Genomic DNA, 16,255 nt, shown 5'->3' on the forward strand with positions numbered 1-16,255 from the left:
GGTCTATTCCATGTAAAGATTAAACTACAATGGAAATACATTTTACACTACCAAAGGTATGAAATGACTGATGCTCCCTAGCATACCCTATAAGGTAACTCTAATGAGTAAACACACATCATGTCAAATAGAACCATTGCAAAAGACATCGTTCTTGTTTCCAAGAACGTTGGTTTTACTCAAGAAATCTAAGAAAAACTCATAGACAAGTTTAACTCTTTTTCATGAATAATTAGATTGGAATCTTGAAAACAAAACCTTTTAGCATGGGTTTTGAGATCCTCTAGTCCTTCACAATCATCAAACACATCTAGAAAATCCTAAGAACCACAAGACCACTTTATGGTTTTTGGAGAGGATTTTGATCAAACCCTAAGAACTAATTTAGCTTTGCATAATGGAATCTAATCTAAGCATGAAATCTATGAAAAACAGTAAAGAAACAAGATGAAAATAAACTAAAACAGTAGATTAAAACTTAAGAAATTCGGATTACAAGGAAAGAAAATAAACCTAAGCTAGAACATGAAATTTAAAGGAAAAACAACAAAGGAAACAAGCTCTCTGGATTTCGGTCCAAAGAGTAACATCAAAGTAAACTAGAAATACAAGAAATTAAGTTGATACACCTGAGAAAATCCGAAAACCCCAAAAGATGCATGTTTTAACCTAAAACCCTAATCTCATATATATAGAGATTTAATTTACAAGGGACTCATCAAGGATCAATTCTAGCCGCACAAACAGAGCTGGTCGCCGTCCATTTCTGTCCATTAACCCAACTTTTGATTTGGATCGCACAAAGATTTGGAAATATCTGGACCTTCTGGAAGATGTGAAGTCGATCGATCGAAAATGTTGTGCTCTGAGAATCGATCGATTGCATCTGCATCGATCGAAGTTGAGTCGACTGAAAGTCGATCGATCAAATTATTAGCCGTACAAATAATCGATCGATCGAAATGCCTTGGGCGATTTTTCATCTTTTCAGGATCAGCCTCGAACTCTGGAAATGACCAAATTGCCCTTGATGTATTTTCAGGTCTAATTCAAGTGTTTTGAACTAGATTTCAACTAAGACCTGAAAATAAGACATAAACCAAAACTACAACAAAACGTTATATATACAATACAAACTAGGTCTAACAAATGCAAATTAAGGGGTCTTGAATCGAATAATTCAAGACTTATCACACCCCCAAACTTACATAATGCTAATCCCTAGCATTACAACTAGAAATTAAAATATAAACACTAATCTACATCCTCTTTCGTAGGAAACGCGATTGCATTTAGCACATGCAACAAGAATTTTAAACCCCTAGGCTACCCTAGTAGACGAGCGAAGTCTCGTGAAGGTTTAGCAGAAATGCTATCTACAAACATTATCTTTACAAGATATACATGTTACATAATAGAAAGAAGTATCATTACAACAATGGTTCATAATTCATGAACAACTTTAAACTAATAAACTCCATTTTCACACAGTTCAAAAAATCATAGTCTACTTACTTACAAAAGGCCGGCTAAGATCTCACATGTTAGGAATGATGCAGTTTGATATTAACATACAGTTATGGAGCTTTCAAAGAATATAACCTACATACATGCTCCAATGTCTCAAAATTCTTTATATCTCTCGCTAGATGGAATAACTAAGGCATAAGCATACTTTATTTACATTATTTATTATGGTTGTGCAATGCTCAACTCCTTTACGCTTCTAAATGACCTATGTACCAAGTGTTAGGCCAGTGACTCCCAAACCAGATGGTTTTATGGCACTAGATGTAAGAACATCCTTAAGGGCTTAATAACTCAAGTAAAAAAAAACTACGAAGTCAAACTAACCATTTATTATTAACTTGCATCTTTTGACGCAAACACTCACTGCTTAATGAGGCAAGAGGCCCGGTTACTCAATGAAGTTTTATTTTTTATTTTTTATTTTTTATTTTTTATTTTTTATTTTTTATTTTTTTTGTTTTATACTATATATGCCCACGTCATCCATCTAACAAGTAATCTTAGTTTTCCAAGACACTAAAAACCATATGCAAGGTATTAACTTAAGTACATACCCCACAACAATATGCCAATGTATGTCATGATTTTTCAAATTTTTACATGTGAATCTCATAGCCAAAAGTAATTAAGCAGACTTAGACTCTCTAATTGTGTGATCATGTGTTCACAATTTTAAAATTGTCAATGAAAAGCAAATCACAATTATAAATCAACTAGTTTCTACAAAACAACAAAGATATTCACAAAGAAATTTGAAAAATAGAAAAATTTGTGTACAAAATTTACAAAATTTAGACTAAGTGTATTTCTATATCCCCAAACTTAAAATAACACATTGTCCCCAATGTATATAAAATGAAAGCATGGTTTAAAGATAAAGAAAACCTGAATGGGGAGGTATGGCTCAAAGCATACCCCCAAACTTAGAGGTAGGAACACTTAACCTTAAAAAGAAAACTAAAAACAAGATTAATATACAAGAAAATAAAAAGAGTAATATAACTTTTGGAAAATGAAAAAGTTGGGAAGAAGAGTCCGAGAGGTTTGAGGAGAAGTGCTCTCGGGTCTGGGGAAAAATGAGGCGCACGGGTGATTAAAAACTGATCATGTGGCCTACTGGGCCGATGTCGATTGATCGATCTAAAAATCGATTGATCGCATCTCCATCAATCGAAACAAAAATAGATCGATCGAAATCCCTTTGAAAAAAAATAAAAACAGATCAATAAAAAACATAAAAATAACAAGCATGAAATATAAACACTCAAACAAAATGAATGAGGTGCCTCCCAGGAGTGCTAAGTTTAACGTCTTCAGCCAGACCCGTCAAAACTCACTGCTAATGAATGGATTTGTGTTTGGCAGTGGTTGGGAAAAATTTATCGTTTCGTGCCCATTCGGATCCTTGAGACTTAATGGATAAGGCACTTCAGGTTTAAAATGTGCCTCAAGGAAATGTGTTGTAGAGTGTGGTGCTTCGGTAAACACTCCCTTACCTTTGGCAAGTTTTGTCTTTTCTAATTGCCCTATTGATTCTGTCTTTGTCTCTCCCACCTTTGAATTAATGACTACCCCTCCACTCGTAGGATTAGTAACTGGTGGACTAGAACACTTCCCTATCTCTCTCTCATTAAAGGACTTAGCTAGTTGTCCAAGTTGGACTTCTAACTTTGCTATAAACTGAGAATGGGAATTCAGAATCTGAGTCTGAGACTCAAATTTACTGAGACTAGTCAACACCTTTTCCTCAAATGTAGAATTACTAGGAGGTTGGGATACCTCATAAAGAGTTTGGCTCTGAGCGTTTGTCCTACAACCGGATGATGAATGGTGTAAAGAGTTTTTAGACAGATTTTCAAAAAGTGTCCATGCATCATCCTCACTCTTCAACATAAAAGTACCCCCACATGAGGCATCTACCATCTATCTATGAGGCTCAGTCAAGCCATCATAGAAGCATTGTACTAATTGCCACTTGGGAACAGCATGATGTGGACACTTTCGTAAAGGTCCTTCATCCTCTCCCAAGTTTCATGAAAAGGTTCTCCCTCTATTTGCGAAAAGCTAGTAATGTCTCTTCGTATTTGATTTGTTTTCCCTATGGTAAAGTACTTCTTAAGGAACTCGTGTTGCATTTGAGCCCAATAAGTAATGGAGTTGGTCTCTAGGGAATTTAACCAATACTTAGGTTTATCTTTTAAGGAGAACGGAAACAGGCGCATCCTTAAAGCATCCTCTGAAAAATTCTGCAACCTTATGGTGGAGCAGATTTCAATGAATTCATCTAAATGCTTATAAGGGTCCTCAGTACTAAGTCCGTAAAATAATGGAAGCATTTGAATGAATCCGGACTTAATTTCAAAATGAGCTGCTGTAATGTCTGGCAACTGAAGGCTTGAAGTAGGTGTGTATGTCGAGGGAACATAGTGGTCCCTCAACAACACAGGCTTTGGTTCTTCAGCCATTGGTGATTTAGAATGGGCTCTTATACATGAGTTTCGTTTGGATCTACTTCGTCTAGAAATCCGCTCTAAGTTTGGGTCATATGAAAAAATAGGCAATGATAATGAACGACGACCAAACATGCACCAACAAAAACTAATCTATATATACAAGGTACAAAAAAGAAATGAAATGAAAAAAGAATGAAAACTAACCGGTTCTGCAGCGAGGCAGTACGGCAGCAGCTAGAGTGCTACTGCAAGAAAAGTAGCTCGATCAAACTTTATTTCGATCGATCGAAAATTTCGTTCGATCACTTTTATAGTCGATCGATCGATTCTTTGCAGAAAAGAAAAAATGCAAGAGGAATGCAGAAAAATAAATCTAAATAAAATTAAAGTCTAAATATGCACAGGAAAGGAAGAATTAAATGTATATTCGGTCAAGAGACAGCAGAAAAGCAGTGCTGCTCTGAAACAAAATTCGATCGATCCAATTTTATGTCGATCGATCGAAAGTCGATCGATCGAAAATTTTTAGGTTACTGAAATCGATCGATCGATTTTTCTGCAAAAACAGAATTCTACAGAAAATAGACAGAACCGAATTATGCACTAAAAACAACAAAAACAAAAAGTAGGCAATAAGGAAAACAGCTTATAAACAAAATATACAATATGTACTAAATCAAACTAAATACAATCCTAAATATCCCATAAACAACCGTTAATCCCCGGCAACGGCGCCAAAAAATAATTAGTGCGCTAATCGACTACGTGGATTTTAAATTTATAAGTTTGAACCACTTGCAATAGTACGTATCGATTGTACTATAGTAAGGGTGATCGGTCCACAGAGATTATGGGTTGTTTTGCGTAACGGGATACTTATAGAGTGTATTTAACTTAACTTAAAAATAAAAACAAAGTAAAGGTTGTAAAATTGAAGCTACAACAAGTAAAGTAAAGAAAAGCGGAAATTGAAAACAAACTTAAAGGAAACTTAGGGTATTGATCTTGTCCAATCCTCAACCAATGAAATGCTTAAAGTCTATATGGATCTTCCTAATATGCATGATATGAGCGCGTAATGGGCATCAACCATTACAACGACCTCGACATGAAAACACTTTCGTTAAGACGTAGTTATAAAGCACCTAGTTTTACATTAATCAACTCCACGTAAAGATTAGTCTATAATTGAAAAACGTTTACACTACGAAAGGTGTGGAGTGATTAATGCTCCCTAGCTTACTACTCTACAACACATCCTAATAAGCATACACAATACATGCAAACCCTAACTAGGCCACAATGATAAAGCATCTAGTTTTGCACCAGTCTATTCCATGTAAAGATTAAACTACAATGGAAAGACATTTTACACTACTAAAGGTATGAAATGACCGATGCTCCCTAGCATACCCTATAAGGTAACTTTAATGAGTAAACACACATCATGTCAAATAGAACCATTGCAAAAAACATCGTTCTTGTTCCCAAGAACGTTGGTTTTACTCAAGAAATCTAAGAAAAACTTATAGACAAGTTTAACTCTTTTTCATGAATAATTAGATTGGAATCTTGAAAACAAAACCTTTTAGCATGGGTTTTGAGATCCTCTAATCCTTCACAATCATCAAACACATCTAGAAAATCCTAAGAACCTCAAGAACACTTCATGGTTTTTGGAGAGGATTTTGACCAAACCCTAAGAACTAATTTAGCTATGCATAATGGAATCTACTATAAGCATGAAATCTATGAAAAACAGTAAAGAAACAAGATGAAAATAAACTAAAACAGTAGATTAAAACTTAAGAAATTCGGATTACAAGGAAAGAAAATAAACCTAAGCTAGAACATGAAATTTAAAGGAAAAACAACAAATGAAACAAGTTATCTGGATTTCTGTCCAGAGAGTAGCATCAAAGTAAACTAGAAATACAAGAAATTAAGTTGATACACCTAAGAAAATTCGAAAACCCCAAAAGAAGCATGTTTTAACCTAAAACCCTAATCTCATATATATAAAGATTTAATTTACAAGGGACTCATCAAGGATCAATTCTAGCCGCACAAACAGAGCTGGTCGTCGTCCATTTCTGTCCATTAAACCCAACTTTTGATTTGGATCGCACAAAGATTTGGAAATATCTGGACCTTCTGGAAGATGAGAAGGTGATCAATCGAAAATGTTGTGCTTTGAGAATCGATCGATCGCATTTGGATCGATCGAAGTTGAGTCGACTGAAAGTCGATCGATTGAATTATTAGCTGTACAAATAATCGATCGATCGAAATGCCTTGGACGATTTTTCATCTTTTCAGGATCAGCCTCGAACTCTGGAAATGACCAAATTGCCCTTGATGTATTTTCAGGTCTAATTCAAGTGTTTTGAACTAGATTTCAACTAAGACCTGAAAATAAGACATAAACCAAAACTACAACAAAACGTTATATATACAACACAAACTAGGTCTAACAAATGCAAATTAAGGGGTCTTGAATCTAATAATTCAAGACTTATCAATAGGGAGTGGCTACTTTGTGTTTGACAAAGTATTTAAAGAGTAAGGTCTTGAGAAACCGGTTGCAAAAGTGCTTACCTCCATCACTAATGATAGCCCGAGGGTTATCGAATTGACTGAAAATGTTGGTCTGGATGAACTTGACCACAACCTTGTGATCATTAGTCTTGGTGGCCAGAGCTTCGACCCATTTAGAGACATAATCCACCCCCACAAGAATATACTCAAACCCAAAAGATGGTGGGAAGGGTCCCATGAAGTCGGTACCCCATACATCAAAGATTTCAACAATTAGGATAGGGTTTAGCGGCATCATGTCCCTCCGAGACATAGCTCCAAGGCGTTCACACCTCTCACAATCCCAACAAAACTCATAGGCATCTTTGAACAAGGTAGGCCATGTGAATCCGCTCTATAGAACCTTTTCTGCAGTTTTCTTGGCATTGAAGTGTCCTCCACAAGCTAGTGAATGGCAGAATGTAAGAATACTGTGGAATTCACTCTCAGGGACACAACGACAGATTATCTGATCAACACAATACTTGAATAACTCCGGATCTTCCCAAAAATAAGATCAGACTTGCTTGAAGAAGCGGTCCTTGTCTTGTTTGGACCAATGAGAAGGGATCCGACCTGTGGCTAAGTAGTTAACCATATTAGCATACCAAGGCGGCTCCCTCGGAGTAATCTGAAATAGTTGCTCATCCGGGAACGAATCATCAACTGGAATTGGCTGAGATGTCTCAAATAGAATCCGTGATAGGTGGTCGGCGACAACATTCTTAGTTCCCTTCTTGTCCCATATTTCGATGTCGAATTCTTGCAGAAGAAGTATCCATCGAATCAACCGGGGATTAGTACTTTCTTGGCCAGCAAATGGCGTAGAGCCGCATGATCAGAGTAGATGATTACCTTGGATCCCAGAAGATATGAGCGGAATTTATTCAAGGCAAAGACAACGGCTAGCAGCTCTTTCTCTGTTGTTGTGTAATTGACTTCAGCATCCATCAGAGTCTTGCTAGCATAATAGATGACGTGAGGAAGCTTGCCTTCACGCTGTCCCAAGACTGCACCCACGGCATAATCAGATGCATCACACATGATTTCAAACGGCAAAGACCAGTCGGGAGGCTTCATGATAGGAGCAGAAGATATCATAGATTGAAGCTTATGGAATGCCTCTACACATGCATCATCAAAGTGGAAAGTAGTATCATTGGCAAGTAAATGACACAAGGGTCTTGAAATCTTACTGAAATCCTTGATGAAGCGGCGATAGAAGTTGGCATGCCCAAGGAAGGAACGAATCTGCTTCACTGAAGTCGGTGGCGGTAGATTTTCAATCAGCTCAACTTTGGCCCAGTCCACCTCAATTCCTCTTTTAGATACTATATGGCCCAGAACTATTCCCTCTTGCACCATGAAGTGGTTCTTCTCCCAGCTTAAGATCAGATTTGTTTCTTTGCAACGTTGAAGCACAAGTGATAGATTGTGGAGACATGTATCAAAGGAGGAACCAAAAACAGAGAAATCATCCATAAATACCTCCATAAATTTTTCTACCATGTCTAAGAAGATCGACATCATACATCACTGAAAAGTGGCAGGTGCATTGCATAATCCAAAGGGCATGCGCCTTTAAGCGAAGGTGCCAAAGGGGTAGGTGAAGGTCGTCTTCTCTTGGTCTTGGGGATCAATCAGAAACAGTAGTAGCTCTGGCCAGCAAAACGCTCCAGGATCTGATCAATGAATGGGAGTGGGAAGTGATCCTTCCAAGTATGGGAGTTGAGCTTGCGGTAGTCAATACAAATGCGCCATCCCGTGGTTTTGCGCTGGGGAATCAATTCACCAGTTGAGTTCCTTATCATTGTGATGTCAGACTTCTTTGGAACCACTTGGGTGGGGCTCACCCACTTGCTATCGGAGATGGGGTAAATGATACCTGCATCGAGTAATTTGACCACCTCCTTCATCACTAACTCTTTCATATTGGGACTCAGTCGGCGTTGTGCCTCAAGGAAAGGGTCGAGCATCTTCCTATAAATGAATCTGGTGCATACAAATGGAGGGGTTGATGCCCTTCAAATCAGCTACAGTCCATCCAGAAGCCTCTTTATGCTTCTTCAATACTGCTAATAAACTGTCTTCTTGGTCCTTTTGTAGATTTGAAGCAAGGATAACCGGCAAGCTATCATTAGAGCCGAGGAAGGCATACTTGAGCTTGTCTGGCAGTGGCTTCAATTCAAGCTTCGGTGGAGACTCAAGGGAAGGAACAGGAGGAGTGCTCGAAGTTGGAGGTAGGGGCTCCTTGGGTAGTCTCCATGGATGAAAATCTGCACTGGCAGCTGTCTCTAGCAAGGCATTTACCTCATCAATGTATTGATTGGTGTTGAAGTCTTCAGAGCCAAAGTGAGTTAAGCAGTCTTCCAAAGGATCCCTTGTCAAAAGACTAGGGAGTGAATCTTCTACATATTCTTCAATGTTGTCCACAAAGAAACACTCATTCCGATCAGGTGCATGCTGGAATGCATTGAAGATATTTAGCCTGACCTTCATATTACCAAAAGAGATCTCCATGACTCGAGTACGACAGTTGATGCATGCATTGGCCGTGGCTAAGAAAGGAAGCCCAAGGATGACCGGGATCAGTTTCTCAGGATTGGGAACGGGCTCGGTGTCAAGTACGATGAAGTCCACTGGGAAGAAAAACCTATCCACTCGGATGATGATATCTTCTATAACCCCTCTTGGTTTCTTAGTAGACCGATCAGCCAACTGTAGAATCACTGTGGTGGGCTTCAGTTCCCCTAGGCCAAGTTGCTAATACACTGAATAGGGAAGTAAATTCACACCAGCTCCTAGATCTAGGAGTGCTTTATCAATCTCACTCTGTCCGATGATACATGAAATTGTAGGGGATCCAGGATCCTTGAACTTCAGAGGAGTGTTGTACTGAATCAGGGAGCTCACGTGCTCAGTAAGGACTTTCTTGGGAATATGATTTCTGCTTTTCCTTTTCTGAGTACACAAGTCCTTGAGGAATTTTGCATAGGCAGGTACTTGCTTGATGGCATCAAGGAGTGGGATGTTGACTTTTACCTGTTTGAAGACCTCCACCATATCTTGTATTTTCTTTCCTTGTTTCCCGAAGTGAGAAGGTTCTTTGAGACGTTCTGGGAATGGGACCCAGGGCTCATATAGTATCTCAGGAGTGGGGGCGGAGGGAGAAGAAGCCTTAGTGTTTACTTGCTTACCCGTGTCCTTTTGCAGATTCTGTGGGATCTCAGTTTGCTCATTCACCTTTTCTTGCACGTGATTGTCAACCATTCTTCCACCACCCAATGTGTTGACGGCTAGCATTTGCTGATGATTTGAAGTACTTGCTTCTGCCATGTAGTTTCCCTTCAGGCTGGCTACTAGTTGAGTTGGAAGTTCTCCCTCTTCCATCCGGTTGAGTGTATTAGCCATCTATCTCATCTGCACCTCTAACTTGGTGATGGATTGAGAGTGAGAGTGAGAGTTCATGATCTAATTTTGAGAGTCCGCTTTCAAATTGAGAGGGGTCACTGTCTGATCCATATTGCTCATAAATTTCAACATCTGATCTTGAAAATCAGAATCCAACCGAGGAGATGGTGTAGCTTGAGATCGCTGCTGTGCAGACCTCTATGTGGAAGAAGGTTGATAGGGCTGCCTGATAGATTGAGCTTGGTTGTACACCTCTGGGACCGAGTTACTTGCAACTTGAGCCTTCCATGAGAAGTTACAATGATTTTTCCACCCTGGGTTATAAGTATTGGCTTATGGACCATTACCCGGATGAGAAAATGCTGCATTAACCTGCTCAATTGAAACATCAGAAAAATTTGCAGCCGTAGGACAATCATTGACTTGATGCATTGGACTCAAACAGAATGAACATGGTGTGTGCTGTGTGTTCGTGTGAGCAGAATGAAGAGCAAAACCAGCCACCATCAATTGATCGAACTTCCTATTGATAGCGTCAACTACTTGAGTGGCTATATCCGAAGAGTGTCCTACTTCAAGAAGTCCTTCAGTCTTTGGTGCTTTAGGTGCAGGTGCTCTACGTCTAGTGGATGCATGCTGAATGGAATTATTACTCAAATTTTCAAACAATGTCCATGCTTCGTCCTCACTTTTCATCATAAATGTTCCCCCACAAGATGCATCTACCATTTGTCTATTAGGCTTGATCAAGCTTTCATAGAAGCTTTGCACTAGCTGCCACTTCGGGACAGCGTGGTGTGGCCATGATCTAAGTAGGTCCTTGAGTCTTTCCCAAGTCTCATACAGTTGTCCTTCCTCATATTGGGAGATGCTAGTGATAGCTCTCCTAATATCATTGGTCTTTCCTATGGGAAAATACTTCTTCAGAAATTCTTGTTGCAATTGAGCCCAAGAAATAATGGAGTTTGGTGCTAAGGAATGAAACCAATGTTTGGCTCTTTCCTTGAGGGAGAAGGGAAAGAGACGTATCCTTAGAGCGTCCTCGGTGAACCCGCTCAATTTAATGGTAGAACAGATTGCTAGGAATTCACTAAGTAACTCGTAAGGATTTTTAGTACTAAGTCCTAGAAAAGATAGTAAACTCTGTATAGTGCTAGGCTTAATCTCATAGTGGGTTTCGGTAACATCCGGCAGCTTGAGACACGTGGGAGAAGTGTATGTGGTAGGGAGATAGTGATCTCTCAAAGTCATAGGGTTATTGTCACCCATAGTCTATGTGGCGTGCTTTCCTAGCAAATTAGAGTTCCTTTCGGATCTAAGTTGTCTAAGAGTGCGTTCAATGTCGGGGTCGCAAGAAATTAAAGGCAATGATAGAGAACGACGACCCAACATGAAACAAAAGAAAATAAAGATAAAAACAGAATAAAAAGCTCACAAACGGCCCGTAGGAATGCTGGAATTTAGCTGCTGCAGATGTTGGTGGCGTTGAGTGAAGAAAACTGAGAGGAAAAGGAAAAGGGAAAAAAAAAACACTAAAAGAAAAATTAGAAACGAAAATCAAGCGTAAAAATAAACAAGAAAAAAATAATAATAATAAGCTAGATATAATCTTTAAAACTTAATAATGCAACCGTTAAGCAGTCTCCGGCAACGGTGCCAAAAATTTATGTCGGTCTTTTGTTTACCAAAATATATCAATAATAAATTAACCACTCGCAATAGAATGAATCCTTGTAGGATAAGGCTATAGAGAGGGTGTCGAACCTCAAGGACTGCAGGGGTATTGTTATCAAATTTATGAAGATTAAAAATAACTGAAGAAAAGATTGTTGATTTTGTGATTAACTAAAGTGCATAAAATAAACGTAAAAGAGAATTGAAATATAAAGAGAGAGAGAAAGAGTATTAACTTCACCTCTATCCGCACATCAGTGGTTAATCATAATTAATTAGAGAAATTCATTGTATGCATGCTATAAATAAACAAGAAATTACCATATTAAAAAATAAGTATAATCCATCTTCGGTTGGCATGGACCATCCACCTAGCAACTAAGATGCGGTACGACCCGTCTTCTCTAGGTATGGATTAACTATGTCTTTAATAGGATACATACAATCAATGGAATAGAACCCATCTTCGGTTGGCAAGTGGGTGAGCCCCACCCAAGTGGTTCCAAAGATGTCTGGCATCACAGTGACAGAGAACTCAGCTGGTGAATTGATTCCTCAGCGCACAACCACGGGATGGCGCATCTGTATTGACTACCTCAAGCTCAACTCCCATACTCGGAAGGATCACTTTCCACTCCCATTCGTTGATCAGATCCTGAAGCGTCTTGCTAGACAGAGCTACTACTGTTTCCTAAATGGGTTCTCCGGGTATAATCAAGTGGCAGTTGATCTCTAAGACCAAGAGAAGACGACCTTCACCTACCCCGTTGGGACCTTCGCTTACAGGCACATGCCCTTTGGATTATGCAATGCACCGTCCACCAATTCACCTCTTCTCTTAAAGCTTAGAGGTCTATTTATAGGGAGAAAACAAGCCTAGAAGCCCTTGAAATTCCAGAAAAATCGTCTCTTGAGCTTCTTGTCAAATTAGGAAGCAATCCTAGTACAAATCGGAATAGGAATCGTCCAGATTTGCGGTCATTTATTGCAGGGTGATTTTGGCATAGTAAATGTTCGAATTAGAAAAAAATTTATTTCTGACATATTTGTTGAATTTTTTTATTAGCTTTCCAACGCCACCAATTGTATTGCAATCCAATTCTTGACTCGAAATTTATGACCAAAACACTGAGACATGCTCATTCTGGATTTTTTCCAAAAATAAAAGATTTTGCCGACTTCTCTTTTTCTTATAGTCAAATTTGATTTGGCATTTGATTCTTTCCAAAAGTGAGTTTGCCGACTTCATTATTATCTTGGAATTTGAAGGATTTTCTTCCAAAACCTGCAAAATACAAGAAAACACAACAACAATACAAAACATCAAACTATACAAAACTAAGAGCTTAACATATGTAAATTAAGGGTCTTGAATGTATCACATTCAGCACCTATCAGTCTGCCTAGTAATAAATGACATGCATCCATAGACACTACATTGGACCATGCATTATCGAAATATTTCTTTCCAATTGAAAAAGAAACCAAACACCTCTTATCTACTGTTACCTCACTTCCCTTTTTCAACCAGGACAATTTGTATGGTTTTGGATGGTGATCAATCTTCAACTGAAGCTTCCTAACCAATCTTCGTACACTTCTTCCGCGATCGTGCATGTGGTATGAAAAGCATTGGTTCTTAACCAATCTTCTTCGGAGTCATCTTTTAGAGCAAGCAAGCTTTTTCTGACAACAAGAATCTCGTGCCCATCTCCGTACACATTCTCCTCGTCATTTCCATCATCAAAAATAGGATCTCCGATGTTGAATTCTTATACTATTTCATCTTCAATTGAGAGGTTCTTACCCATTCTGCTCGCAGGCTTTCGACAATCGGTCGCTCGATGACCGGGCTCTCCACATCTAAAACAATAGATGTTGGAGTTGGAACTTTGGTCTTGCATAGGTTGAGGATTAGGACGAGGTTCCGGAGGACAGACTCCTCATGTATTCTAATCTCCTCTTAGTGTAGTAGATCTGGTATTGCTTCTGGTTTGCTGCTTTTCTACAATCAAGGCACGTTGGTAGGCTTTAGAAACCGTCCAAAGGGAGTGGAGACTAAGGACGTCTTGTAAGGACTGCCGCAAATCGCCCAAGTATTGTGGCACCAACTGCTCCTCGGTTTCTGAAAAGTCGTTTCGAGCAACCAATTGGTAGAACTCTTCGGTATAATCATCAACAAATTTCGCACCTTGTCTCAACATATGAAGCTGTTGAAACAACGTCCGTGTGTATCTAAAGGGTAAAAAGTGCCCCTTCATCTTCTTCTTCATTTTCTCCCAATCACAGATCTTTGACTTGCCTGGTCTATCCCGTGATCTCTTCAATTGCTCCCACCAAGCGGATGCACGACTCTTTAGCTTGATGGCAACAAGCTTCACCTTCATGCGATCTAGAACCTCCTTATAATTGATGTGGTCTTTTGTTTACCAAAATATATCAATAATAAATAACCACTTGCAATAGGACGAATCCTTGTAGGATAAGGCTATAGAGAGGGTGTCGAACCTCAAGGACTGCAGGGGTATTGCTATCAAGTTTTTCAAGATTAAAAATAACTTAATTAAAAAGATATTTGATTTTTGTTTTCTTAAAATAAATACATAAAAGTAAAAGACATAAATTTAAAAATAGTAGGGATGAGATAAAGAATATGGGATTGATTTCACCACTCACCACATAACAATGGTCAATCGTAAATTAATAAGGAAAATTCATACTATGCATGATATAGGGCTCGTCTCACTCGAGTAGTCAAGAAATTACCTCTAAAGAATAAGTATAATCCATCTTCGGTTGGCACGGACCGTCCACCTAACCACTAAGATGCGGTACGACCCGTCTTCCCTAGGCATGGACTAGCTACGTCTTTAATAGGATATACACACAATCAATGGAATAGTATAACCCATCTTCGGTTGGCACGGACTGTCTACCTAAATTACACTAAACTAGGTTGTAGTACAATCCGTCTTTCCTAGGCATGGTCTATCTAATTCTCTTGATCATATATCAATTAAAACCGTTGTATAACAATCATTCACATAATCACAGAAAATATGAAGGATTGAGTTCAATCAATATAAAATACTTTCTAAGACAAGGAAAGAAATCCATAATGATTGAATATAAACATTAAAATCAATTCTCACAGTTATACAACCATCATGCATAGAGAAAATCCCAAACTAAAATACAATTAAACCATTGTTAATTGGAAAAGGCTACATCAACACCCTATTAGGAATTTAACCGCTCATCGTGGTGCTGGGATGGCCTCCTGCCATGGTATTCTCCTCTTCAACTTGTTAGGCCTCCAAGAAGAATTTTCTGTCTAAATCTAAGCACAAGCCCAAGCACCAAGCACACATTCTCTTGAAGCTTAAGGGTCTATTTATCGGGAGCACACAAGTCCTATAAGCCCTTGGAATTCCATAAAAATCGCTCTTGAGTCTTCTTGTCCAAGTAGGAGATTGAAACTTTAATCCAAATAGGAAAAGGATTCCAAATTCGGCCAGAATTATGGTCTTTTCTTGCGGGGCGATTTTGATATAGTAAACGTCCAAATTTAAGAAAATTTATTTCTGACATATTTGTTGCATTTTTTATTAGCTTTCCAACGCCACCAATTTTATTTCAATCCAATATCTGACGCAAAAGTTATGATCCAAAGACTGAGACATATGCAGAATCCAAATTTGAATCCAATCCGATTTTGACTCTTAATGGAGAAATTCCGATTTAATCCTTCACTTGATTTGATTAAACTTAACCACATCATATAGGTCTTTTATTATGATTGGTTAAGCTTAAACATATATTCCAAGTCTTCTCAAAGTGTGCTTTAAGCCCAAAATCAATGAAATTAATTGCATCTTTATTTAAAACCTGAAAACAATAAAACAACACAAAATCAAACAAATAACAATGTTAAGGAATTAACATATATAAGTTAAGGGGCTTGAATGTGCAATATTCGATGTTTATCAATAATCAAAGATCCGCTCTATTTCTTGTAGCCAATCAATGAAGCCTTCGTCTTGTAGAGTGCCAGAAAATTCTAGAAGCTCAACTTTGAAGCCTAAGTCTCCATATCGGTGTTCCCAACCAAGCTGTTCCCAACCCAGAACAGGATTATGATACGGGTTTTCAAAGCTGGAATCTAAATCCCGACCATCCATCTCGCGATCCCTTTCCAAGTTTTGTGCTGTTAGACGCCGGGTTAACTCTGCAACTTGCCTCTGCAAGTCTTCAATCGTCATGTCTTGTACATGGAGTTTATGGTAGGGGACTTCCTCATTCGAAGCCTGTCCACGCCGACCACGACCACCAGCCATGAAAGCTGATGAAAATTTTACCCCAAGAAGACGCGCAAGTTCTGATACCAACTAACGCGGGACAGAACCAAAATTGTTCTAATAGCGTATGATAGCAGCAGAAACTATGAATAGAAGATAGAAAAGGAAATTCAGGAAGAGAGAAAATAACAAATAGGGAAGAGAAAACTCCTAATTGCCCCAAATAAGTAAACAGAGAAATAACTCTGAAAGACTTAAAATTTAAATGATAATTTAAAACTTGATTGAAAAGTAACAAGGACTAGATGCCTT

The 16,255-nt window shown here is 38.5% G+C and overlaps 1 protein-coding gene and 1 non-coding gene across 2 annotated transcripts in view; both read left to right on the forward strand.

Moving 5' to 3' along the window:
- Positions 1–16,255, forward strand: part of LOC133882249 (MADS-box protein SVP-like) — a 46,646-nt gene that overhangs the window by 19,238 nt on the left and 11,153 nt on the right. The window lies entirely within an intron of this gene.
- Positions 3,512–3,616, forward strand: LOC133882977 (small nucleolar RNA R71). Its single transcript, XR_009902791.1, has one exon. It is a non-coding gene; the product is annotated as a small nucleolar RNA R71 (small nucleolar RNA).

Source organism: Alnus glutinosa, chromosome 11 (genome assembly GCF_958979055.1).
Source record: "Alnus glutinosa chromosome 11, dhAlnGlut1.1, whole genome shotgun sequence".
Classification (NCBI taxonomy): domain Eukaryota; kingdom Viridiplantae; phylum Streptophyta; class Magnoliopsida; order Fagales; family Betulaceae; genus Alnus; species Alnus glutinosa.